At 47.4% G+C, this 12,248-nt stretch overlaps 1 protein-coding gene and 1 long non-coding RNA gene across 23 annotated transcripts in view; one reads left to right on the plus strand and one right to left on the minus strand.

Annotated features, from left to right (window-relative positions):
* Positions 1 to 12,248, minus strand: part of ATP6V1C2 (ATPase H+ transporting V1 subunit C2) — a 62,196-nt gene that overhangs the window by 45,534 nt on the left and 4,414 nt on the right. The gene's annotated exons all lie outside the window — the stretch shown is intronic.
* Positions 46 to 7,306, plus strand: LOC123581594. Its single transcript, XR_006703844.1, has 3 exons — positions 46 to 58; positions 2,847 to 2,853; positions 7,038 to 7,306. It is a non-coding gene; the product is annotated as an uncharacterized LOC123581594 (long non-coding RNA).

A 12,248-nucleotide genomic window follows, 5' to 3' on the forward strand; every position in this document is an offset into this window, starting at 1 on the left:
GAACACGCCCCAGCCTTTCTCTTGGCTTTGAGGGTGAAGACCCAGTCTGGAGGAGAATGTCAAGGACGGATTTGGCCCTTTAGGCTGGATGTCCTCACCTTCTCCTAAGCTCCTTGGCTCTGCCCCTTCCTTTTCCATCACCGCTATAATTTTATAGTTCCCACAATCCTGGGTCACTGTCCGAGGCGGGCCACGTCATCTTTCTCCAACTCTCCTTCAATGGCTTCCTCTCTGGTTGTCTTGCCTCGCTCAGTCTGGACCCCTCCTGTTCTATCCTGCCAACGGCAACCAGAGGGATCTCTAAAAACACACAGCTTAGCGTGCCACTGGGCCATTGCAACTACGTCCGCGGTTTTCCAAGAAGTTCAAATATTGATGTTCGAGCTTCTGAGCAGAGTTTACAAAGAACGCTCCTGCCTGTCTGGTCTTCTCCTTCCCCACCCACTCACCACTGCCCGTCCCGCGCCAGCCTCCTCTGCAGGCACCGGGAATATCTTGAGCCACCTGGATGCGACTCACCCTTTATAACAACAGCCCAAGTGCCCCTCCTTGTGGCAAGTCCACCCCTAACAAACACAAGAGAGCATCGGATAACACCCCCACCCAGTACATGCTGCTTCTTGCCCTCAATAGAAACACACGGTCCATTATGTCCCAGGCAATATTACGCGGGAGCGCTAGTGAACAAAGCGGCCATAGTTGCCGCCCCCATGGGGCTCCCTAGAAACTGCCCTCCACCATAGCAGTTATCATACTGTCAGAAGTGTTGCTTTCCTCATCTGGGTGCTCCGTCAAAACAAAGAGAGCTCTGAAAAATTACCAATTGTACGACCACCAGCTCCAAGGAAAATACAGTGGTTCCTGGAAAATGCACAGAGGCCCAGCAAATGCCGGCCGGCTGGACGAGTGCCTTAAGATGTGAAGCAGGATGTTGGACCGATGCTCCTCAGAGCCATCATGGTCCTCCCCCATTTTTGCTTTGTCCACGTGTCACACGGGATTGAAATGATCTCTAGAGTCATCTACCTCTTCTCCCAGAATGTGATCTTTTCAAAGAATGGCCATTTCCTTAAACAACAACAACAACAACTTAGTATTCCCCATGTCCACAAAATTCTAAGTACTCAATGCAACTGAAATAGTAAGCTTAGCCCATGACAAGGGGGCCATGTCCTGGGACCACAGGGGACCCCAGGCTTTAGAAGGTCCCCAGGTGACCTTCCTCCAAGCCACATCCATCCCATAGGGCCAGGAAGCAATCCAAAGGTTTGAGGGTCAAAGGGGATGTGTGTACCCACACTCTGTGTACCCAGGACCCCAGCTGCCTCAACGGGTAGGTATTTACCTAAGAGAAATTAAAAACATACGCCAATGCAAAGATTTTACATGAATGTTCATGACAGCTTTCTTTTCAATAGTCCCAAACTGGAAGGCATCTAAGTGTCCCCCACCAGGTAAATGGACAAAGAAATTGGGGCTTACCCATAAAATAGAATATTACTCAGCAGTTAAAAAATGACTGTTAATAGACACACGACAACAAGGATAAATCTCAAATAATGATGTGGCATGGAAAACCCAGACCAAAAAAAGAAGAGTACACACCATCTCATTCTATTCACACAAATGTTCTACAAGACGCCAACAGTCTTATAGGGACAGAAAGCATATCAGCGTTCAAACTGCTGAGAAGGAAACTGATCACAGAGAGGCACAAAGAAACTTTGCGGGGGAAGGACATGTTCATTATCTTGGCTGTGGCGGTGGCTTCGCAGATGTGTGTGTCTCGGAACTCATCAAACTGTCCACTTTGAAAACTTGCTATCTATGGCTTATCATTTGTCTACATAGAGCCATTAAAAAAAAAAAAAAAAAAAAAAAAAAAAGCTACTATACCCAGGCAGCGTTACTTAACTGTCAAGTTCATAAAGACCCAACATTTGACAACACGCTTTATGAGAACGGGTCAGGGAAATGCGGACTGGCCTTCGTTGCGGGTGGAAAGGCAAAAGGGTCAACCCAGAGACATCTGGCGACATCTGTCAAAATTACAAAAGCATAGGGCCCTCAGACCCAGCAGTCTGCCTCTGAGAATTCGTTGGCTTTCCTCAGCAGAGGCCAGGGAAGGGGTCACCCAGGGGGGAGAGTGCAAGGGAGACTTCTCATTGTTTTTATCTTTGATGCATGTGAATGTATTACCTGCTCCAAAAAAAAAAAAATTTTTTTATTGTAAACTTTTTAATCTCCATGTAGAGTCCCTGGTCTTGAGATCAACTTCCTAGAAATGCGTTAAGATTGAACAGGGTTGGGGCCCTGGGTGGCTCAGTCGGTTGAGCGTCCGGCTTCAGCTCAGGTCACGATCTCAAGGTTCACGAGTTCAAGCCCCGCGTCGGGCTCTGTGCTGACAGCGCAGAGCCTGGAGCCTGCTTCGGATTCTCTGTCTCCCTCTCTCTCCGCCCCACCCCAACTTGCGCTCTCTGTCTCTCAAAAATGAGTAAGTGTTAAAAAAAATTGTTTTTAACTTGCCCCTCCAGCCCCTGAATATCAGGGGAGCATAAGTGGCTGCCATCCACGTAAGGTGTGACGAGCCAACTCAGAGCACAGGGTGAACGTGGTTGGGCCGAGGTCCAGAGGACAGTGGAGCCCTAGGGTCCCAGGATCGGGAGAGATCCGAGATGCAAGTAAGCGCCTTCTACTAAAGTTAGCCTCCAAAGGATTATTTTGTGGATTTCACAATGTTGCCTCAGGCTGACCCTGACCCCAGGCCTGCTGCACACAAAGCGGCCAGCCGGCATTCCTTCCTTCCCTGCTGGCAGGACTTCTGGTTTGGTGAGAGCTCCCAGGAGCTGGGGGGTGGGGGCGGGGACTGTCAGGTACTGGGCCACCTCAGGCAAAGCAGAGATCGCCACAGCAGGGCCCCCGAGGAAGGGATAAAGGCAGGGCAGGCAGGGGGGAAGCTCACCGAGCCATGGGCCAAAGCCTCTGGCTGGGGCAGGCAGAGAAGCAGGTGCACGGGGCTCAGGCCTGACACTCATCAGCCACGTGACGTTGCACACACAACTCCACTCCATGCGCGTCAATATTCTCGTCTATAACGGGAGGATTAGTCACGCCGTCCGCAGGGCTGCGGTGAAGATTTCATAAGAAATAGAGAACCGAGCAGAGCCTGATACGGTGCCTGGCACCCAGCGAGCGATCCGTGAACGGCACCTGCCAGAACAGGGTGGTGGAGAACTCAAGACCGAAAACAACACAAACAGAGGCACACAGGACATCAAGTGCAGCCCTCGGCGGAGGCCCCAGTGTCAGAGCTTTTTTGCATCCGGCAAGAACGGCAAACCGCGCCCTGTATGAACACGTGGACACGGCAGGTATGAAAATCATTGATAACTGTCGTTTCTACACACACGTACGTTGAGCCTGAATCCCAGGCTCAGCCCAGTGCTCTCGATACAATGAGAACAAGAGAACCAGGCAACCGCGGAACGCTCAGAAAAAGCAAGATATGAGGTCACAAGAGCACTTCGAATGTCCGAAGATGGAAACAGCACTGACTTCACACTGAAAATGCAGATTTTCGGGCCCCACCTAGACCTACTGACTCAGAATTTCTGGAGGAGTCAGTAATCTATTTCTTTCTTCCTTCCTTTCTTTCTTTTTCTTTCTTCCTTCCTTCCTTCCTTCCTTCCTTCCTTCCTTTCTTCCTTCCTTCCTTCCTTTCTTTTTAATGTTTATTTTTGACAGAGAGAGAGGCAGACTGCAAGTGGGGGAGGGGCAGAGAGAGAGGGAGACACAGAATCCGAAGCAGGCTCCAGGCTCTGAGCTGTCAGCCCAGAGCCCGATGCAGGGCTTGAACCCACAAACCGTGAGGTCATGACTACAGCTGAAGTCGAATGCTTAACTGGCCGAGCCGCCCAGGCGCCCCCAGGAATCTATCTCTTAGCAAACCTTCCAGATGAGTCTGATGCACCCGGCAGTTTAAGAGCCACTGATTTCAGTGTCTGGAAGTGACATGCCAAGTGTGGTCTGCAACCCAGCAGCACAGTATGACTGCAGAGCTTGTAAGAAACATTGAATCCCAGGGGCCCCTGGGCGGCTCAGTCGGTTAAGCATCCGACTTCAGCTCGGGTCATGATCTCACGGTTCGCGAGTTCGATCCCTGTGTTGGGCTCTGTGCTGACAGCTCAGAGCCTGGAGACTGCTTAGGATTCTGTATCTCCCTCTCTCTGCACCCCTCTGCTTGTACTCTGTCTCTCTCTCTCTCTCTCTGAAAAATAAATAAACATAGAAAGAAAGAAAGAAAGAAAGAAAGAAAGAAAGAAAGAAAGAAATGCTGAATCCCAGGCTCAGCCCAGACCCACTGAGTCAGAATCTGCATTTTCCCAAGATCCCCAGGGCATTCACCTGTCTGTTTGAGAAGCACTGTCTAGAATTCTAGCCCAATGCTGTCTAATAGAAATATAATGGAGCCACGTATGTAATTTAAAATCTTCTAGTAGCCGTGTTAAAAAAATAACAGTGGAACTAATTTTAATAATGTATTTTATGGAACCCGCTATCCCAAACATGGTTGTTTCGACAGGTAACCAGCATAAAATGTTTATTGAGATTTTCCTTTTTTTTTTTTTTTTGGTACTAAGTCTTTGAAATCTGATGTTTTATACGTTACCCATCTCATTCCAAACTAGCCACCTCTCAAGAGCTCAAGGCCCCATGTGTACAGTGTAGTGATGATGGAGAACAGAGAACTCTTCCGAATTCTTTTTACGGAGCCATCATCATTCCGACACTAATGTGGCTTTGTGATTCTGTGCTGTCACACAACAGACCAATCTTAATTTTGTGTTAAAAATGAGGACTCTGGGGGCACCATCAATTGAGCGCCCGGTTCTTCATTTCAGCTTGGGTCATGATCCCAGGGTCGTGAGTTCGAGCCTCGTGTTGGGCTCCTCACTGACTCCTCCTTCTCAAGCATGAAGCCGGCTTGGGATTCTCTCTCTCTGCCTCTCTCTCTCTCTCTCTGCCTGTCTCTCCCTCTCTCAAAAATAAAGTAAACTTTTTTTAAAAAAAAAATGGGGGATTCTGGGGGCTCCTGGGTGGCTCAGTCGGTTAAGCGTCCGACTTCAGCTCAGTTCATGATCTCGCGGTTCGTGGGTTCGAGCCCCACATCAGGCGCTGTGCTGAGCCTGGAGCCTGCTTTGGATTCTGTGTCTCCCTCTCTCTCTGCCCCTCCGCTACTCGTTCTCTGTCTTTCTGTCTCTCTCTCAAAAATAAATAACATTAAAAAAAAAATTAAAAAAAAAAATTTTTTTTTAAACGTTTATTTATTTTTGAGACAGAGAGAGACAGAGCATGAACGGGGGAGGGGCAGAGAGAGAGGGAGACACAGAATCGGAAGCAGGCCCCAGGCTCTGAGCCATCAGCCCAGAGCCCGATGCGGGGCTCGAACTCACGGACTGCGAGATCGTGACCTGAGCTGAAGTTGGATGTTTAACCGACTGAGCCACCCAGGCGCCCCCCAAAATTTTTTTTTTAATTGAGGATTCTGGAGCTAGACTCCTTTGCACCTTACCTTAGCTTTCAATAAGGAAGTTCAGGGCATTTGTGGGCCATAAAATTAATACATGAAAATCCCAATTTATAAATCGTAAACATTTAGAGAAAAGATTTCATTTCTAATAGGAACTAAATAAAAAACAAAATTTGGAGGAAAGTAATCAATGAGATACTGTGCAGGAATTTTACTGAATGAAACATAAAAGTTCTCTACCAGAGGATGAAAGAAAAGGAGTTCAACTGAAAGATGTACTGTGTTCATAGAAGTACACAAAATGATAAGAATGTTAATCTCCCATAATTTCAGTGTAATCTCTTTTTTTAATCATTAAAAAAAATTTTTTTTAATATTTATTTTTGAGAGAGAGAGAGAGACAGAGCACAAGCGGTGGGGGGGGGGGGGGGGAGGGGGGCTGAGAGAGAGAGGGAGACACAGAATCCACAGCAGACTCCAGGCTCTGAGCTGTCAGCACAGAGCCCACGCACGGCTGGAACCCACGGACCGTGAGATCATGACCTGAGCCGAAGTCAGACACCAACTAAGTGGCTTCACCAACTAAGCCACCCAGGTGCCCCTCAGCGTAATCTTAAATAAATTATCAGTAGGATTGTTGCACTAACCATGTGATAGGTTCTGTCCTAAATGCTTGGGACATATCTAAGTTTAAAAACCTGTACTAAATAGATACCTCAAAATAAGGTCTTCAAAATTTACAAATATTAGGGCTAGAGCACGAACGTATGCGTATTTTTTGTTTTGTTTTACCAAGGAAGGAACCATACAAAATCCTCATAATGATTGCCTCTGGGGAGAGGGACAGGGGTAAGCTGGAATTTTCTTTTTGTACCTTTCTATATCATTCGATTTAAAAAAAAATTATTTATTTTTGAGAGAGAGAAAGAGAATGAGCGAGGGAGGGGCAGAGAGAGAAGGAGACCCAGAATCCGAAGCAGGCTCCAGGCTCTGAGCTGCCAGCACAGAGCCCGATGCGGGGCTCGAACCCATAAACCATGAGATCACGACCTGAGCGGAAGTTGGACGCTTAACCGACTGAGCCACCCAGGCGCCCCCTCATTTTTTTAAATGTGTAAATATAATACTTTGTGAAATGTCAATGAGTAAGACATTTTTAAATGTTGTATTTAAAAACATCATGATGATTGACTGGGGAATCTGGGTCAAGGCTCTATTCCTTCTCTGCTGCCCGGAGCCCATCCAAGCTCTTTCTAAGAGCATCTTTCTGGGCACGTTGCCTCATCTGGAACATGAAGGGGTTAGATTAGCTCTCTCGGGGTCTCCGTGCAGCTCTAATATTTCAGGATTCTTTCTTCCGTTCATTCATTCGGCTGGTTTTGAGGGCCTAGAACGTTACAGGTGCAGGGAGCTACGTGTACCAGTGACCAGCCTCAGGGACCTTACAGCACGCTGTGGTTAAGTGCTGTGACGCAGGGGTGCGCCTGGTTGTATTAGGACAGGGTAGAGCTGAGCAGCATGAGTGGGTACTACTGGGGGTTTACAAGGAGGGGGAGGTCGGAAACCGTCATTAAGAGCTGAACAGTGAACACATCCGGTTAGGACTGTGACACCTAGAGGAGTCCAGATCATTAAAAGGTGTTCAGTTGATATTTGTCCAGTGACTTGAAGAAATGTCAGGCGGCCAGGGTAATTTTTTAACTTATATTTTGCTTCTCTTTATTAAAAAAATGGGTTTTTTTCCTAAGTTTATTTATTTTGAGAGAGAGAGAGAGAGAGAGACAGCATAAGTGGGGAGGGGCAGAGAGAAGAGAGAGAGAGACAGACAGATCCCAGGTAGGCTTCACAGCTGTCAGCGCACAGCCTGACACGGGGCTCGAACTCGCACACCGTGAGATTATGACCTGAGCTGAAATCTAGAGTCAGACACTTAACCAACTGATCCACCCAGGCGTCCCTTGCTTCTCTGTAGAATGCCCTCAAGGGTGCCTGGGTGGTTCAGTCGGTTAAGCGTCTGACTTCCGCTCAGGTCATGATCTCGCGGTCCATGAGTTCGAGCCCCGCGTCGGGCCCTGTGCTGACGGCTCAGAGCCTGGAGCCTGTTTCCGATTCTGTGTCTCCCTCTTTCTCTGACCCTCCCCCGCTCATGCTCTGTCTCTCCCTGTCTCAAAAATCAATAAACGTTAAAAAAAAAAAATTAAAAAAAAAAACAAACCAGCTTTCTAGAATGCCCTTAGAAGAACCCCCTCCTTAAGATCTGCATCATTCAGCAGACATCCACACTCAGATACGTAATCTCCGATCCACATCTTTGAGCCAACCCTCAGCCAACTTCATGGAACCACACGGGTAAAGAGAAGCCACCAGCTATACCACAGGCAGGTACTGTGCTCAGGGGCGAGTGACAGTCACCAATGTACCACAGAAACCCAGGAGGTATACACGGGTGTCTAAGCACCTGTGAAATGCAATATTTCAATCAGCATCGGGAAGCAAGCTAAGACACTGGGAAGAACTCAAAACAACTGCTAATGGGGGGTGGGGGGGGGCGCCTTTTTCAAGATGGAATCCTTTGGTTTCTCAAATGTTCGCGAATTACAGGGTAAATACAGGGTAAATTAACAAAGTCACCATGGAGGAACAAATCAAACAAACAAACAAAACAAAACAAAAGGAGAGAGGGAGAGAGAAAAGCCAGGAAGCGAAACCTGCCTTCCAGCTACATGGAAAAACACTCTAGTGCCCCGAGTAAATAAATAATAAAAGGATATGGAAACAATACACCCTGAAAACTCTTGTCCCTCCTCTGTTCTCCTGGCCAGAAGCAGTGCCGACAGGTTTGTGCTGCCTGAGCTACAAACCCAGCTAGCATTTATTTAGCTAATAACACTCGAGGACTCTTTAAAGAATCAGGTAGGGCATTTCAAAGCCCCGAAGCCTGTCAGTTAGTGTATCCCATTATTGGACTCCAAGCTCCAGTATTAACTCCGGAGACAAAGTACCTTGGCCCCCAGGCCAGATAAATGCTAGAAATAAAGGGGGCTCAGATCACACCATTTTCCTTTCTCGCCGGTAGGAAGGCTCCTGAGAACACGTACCCACAACGAAAAAGGCTGAAACAACACACAGTGACTGTCAATTCTCACCACACCTAGCCCTGTTTTTAGAAAACATCTTAATTCATATAGGTTCTGGTTCCCGATGATAGCCTTAACCTTGCCTGCTCACATACTTTCATATTATTTCTTCAACACACGCTGCGCCACCAGCACAAACAAGCCGTGCAACCAGTAGGTGTGGAACAGAACACGGATAAAAACAAAGCAAAACACAAAGGAAATGAAGGTGGAAATGAAAATCCAGCATCACAGAATTTTAGAGCTAGAGGAGGCTTTGGGGAGTAAGAAACAAGCTAAGGACCTGCACTAGGGCAGATAATTGGTAGCAAAGAAAGATCTAGAAGGGTCTAGAAAAGTCTAGAAAGGTAAAAATGTTGACTAGCTGTCACTTCTGCAGGAGGCCTGGAAACAATTCTCTTCTTAAAGGCAATATTGCCACTTCTCACTATAGGACCTCATGAAGTGGTTTGTCAGGGCTGCTGAGAAAACTGAAAGCAATGGCCAGCCTAGGGCAGTGGGCTGGCCTCCATGGTGTCTGTCAGACCCACCTCCCTATGGAGAGCAGCCTAAGAAAGGAGTTGATATTTAGGGATCAAGCCACTTTCGGGGGGGGGGGGGGTGGTGTCCATTTTTCATAGAACCTGTCCTGGGATTTGACAGTATTTGATTTAACATGATTTTACTCCCTTTCATTCTTCTATGGAAGCAGAGATGTTCCGTACTATCCCATCTTACAGATGAGAAAGCCAAAGGTTTGTTTTCTTTTTCAAAGACTCCGTGCTGCAAACTACTTGGGGACAAGGGCTGCCTTTATGTGGTCAGAGCAACATCCTCCATGTAGCAAAACGTTACCAACAAAGGCTGATTTCCACTCTCAGGCAAGGGGTGGGTGAGCCGCAACAGAAGCAGAAAACCAGAAGAGAACCAGGACGGGACGCAGAACACCTCATTTCTACCTCGCGGCACCAATCTGCGGATTGAGACTCCTCAAAGATCAGTAGGGCTCCTATAAAAATGCGGAGCGGGGCGCCTGGGGGGGCTCAGTCGGTTAAGCATCTGACTCGATTCCGGCTCGGGTCACGATCTCACCATTCACAGGATCGAGCCCCGCGTCGGGCTGTGCGCGGACAGCATGGAACCTGCTTGGAATTCCCTCTCTGCCTCTCGCTCTCAAAATAAATTAAACGGGGAGAGAGGGAGAGAGGGAGAGAGGGAGAGAGAGAGAGGGAGAGGGAGAGAGAGAGAGAGAGAGAGAGAGAGAGCTTTAAGCAGACTCCACACTCAGCACAGAGCCACACGTGGGGCTTGATCCCACGACACTAGGATATGACCTGAGCCGAAATCAAGAGTCGTTCTCTCGACTAACTGACTGAGCCACCCAGGCGGCCCTGCATTCTTTTTCCATTAAACGAGAACCTCTGGTAAGCAACATGTTTTCAGTTTCACCCAAACTAGGGATTATTATTATTTTAAAACACCCAAATAAACGAACTATGGCAAATCTCTATGATGACGTAACACTACAGTGGAAGGGTTAATGGCGAGAGCCAAAGTATAAGATGTGAATGGGGCGCCTGGGTGGCTTCGAGTTCGAGTCCTGCATCAGACTCCGTGCTGACAGCTCGAAGCCTGGAGCCTGCTTCGGATTCTGTGTCTGCCTCTCCCCTGCTTAGAATCTGTCGGGGCGCCTGGGTGGCTCAGTCGGTTAGGCGGCCGACTTTGGCTCAGGTCATGATCTCGCGGTCTGTGAGTTCTAGCCCCGCGTCGGGCTCTGTGCTGACAGCTCAGAGCCTGGAGCCTGCTTCATATTCTGTGTCTCCCTCTCTCTGACCCTCCCCCCGTTCATGCTCTGTCTCTCTCTGTCTCAAAAATAAATAAACGTTAGAATCTGTCTGTCTGTCTCAAAAATAAACATTAAGAAAATTAAAAAAAAATCAAAGTTTAAGATATGAAGAGAAGAGCAAGTTACAAACACATATAACATGATGTCACTGTTACTAATATACGCATGCGTAAATAATACGGGTAGAAAAAAACCGGATGTCCCCCCTGCAAATACGATATAACATCACAGTGGTTTTCTCTGAATGGCATAACTCCTGGGGATCTGTATTTTTGTTTTCACGCTTTTCTGTGATCCATATATATTTTCTTTTTTTTTTTAATTTTTTTTTTTAACGTTTATTTATTTTTGGGACAGAGAGAGACAGAGCATGAATGGGGGAGGGTCAGAGAGAGGGAGACACAGAATCCGAAACAGGCTCCAGGCTCTGAGCTGTCAGCACAGAGCCTGACGCGGGGCTCGAACTCACGGACCGCGAGATCGTGACCTGAGCCGAAGTCGGTCGCTTAACCGACTGAGCCACCCAGGCGCCCCTCATATATATTTTCTAATGCTTATGTACTGGGTTTGTAGCAATTAAAAAATAAATAAATAAATGCCTTGAAGACTTTAAAATATCTTCATGTACTTTTGGTTGGGAGTGTGGATAGGGAACAATTCCTTGGAGAAGGGATGTGGGCATATGTGTACAACGTTGCATGCAAATACTCTTTGACCCGGCATTTCAACTTGTAATGACCCGCTCCCACGGGTGCGCAAAGAAGTAGACAAAAGGACCATCAAGACGGCATTGGTTGTAATAGCAAAAGACCAGAAGACTCAAATGTCCATCAATAGGGAAATACAAGTAAATTAGGGCACGTCTATTCATGCTAACACAGCCAGTAGAAAAACCCAGCTGTGGACTGACATGAAACTATCTCTAAGCGGGGCGCCTGGGTGGCTTAGTCGGTTAAACGTCCGACTTCGGCTCAGGTCGTGATCTCGCGGTTCGTAGGTTTGAGCCCCACGTGGGGCTCTGTGCTAATGGCTCAGAGTCTGGAGCCTGCTTCGGATTCTGTGTCTCCCTCTCTCTCTGCCCCTCCCCAGCTCACACTGTCTCTCTCTCTCTCTCTCTCTCTCTCTCTCAAAAATAAAGAAACATTAAAAAAAAAAAAAAACACCTCTATCTCTAAGATACATGATTAAGTGAGAAAAGCAAGGTGCAGGATATATGCTATCATTTGTGTAAAACTGTTTTTGGTATTTGCACATGTACAGGCTGTCTCCAGAAGGTGCTCCTAAAGATTATAATAACGTTGCCTCAAAAGAAGGAAATGAGGGGGGCGCCTGGGTGGCGCAGTCGGTGAAGCGTCCGACTTCAGCCAGGTCACGATCTCGCGGTCCGTGAGTTCGAGCCCCGCGTCAGGCTCTGGGCTGATGGCTCGGAGCCTGGAGCCTGCTTCCGATTCTGTGTCTCCCTCTCTCTCTGCCCCTCCCCCGTTCATGCTTGGTCTCTCTCTGTCCCAAAAATAAATAAACGTTGAAAAAAAAAAAAAATTAAAAAAAAAAAAAAAAGAAGGAAATGAGGGAAACAGGAAAGAGGAAACCAGATGAGAGGAAAGCTTAATGTAATTGGATAGCCTTCCTTGTGTACTTTGAATCTTTTACTTTGAGCAAATATTACCACAAAAACAAAACCAAACAAAAAACTTTAAAATGTAAAAGCCGCAGGGGAAACCGCATCAATTATTTTTCTAAAGGTTGCAGCACCTTA

Source organism: Leopardus geoffroyi, chromosome A3 (assembly GCF_018350155.1).
Source record: "Leopardus geoffroyi isolate Oge1 chromosome A3, O.geoffroyi_Oge1_pat1.0, whole genome shotgun sequence".
Classification (NCBI taxonomy): Eukaryota; Metazoa; Chordata; class Mammalia; order Carnivora; family Felidae; genus Leopardus; species Leopardus geoffroyi.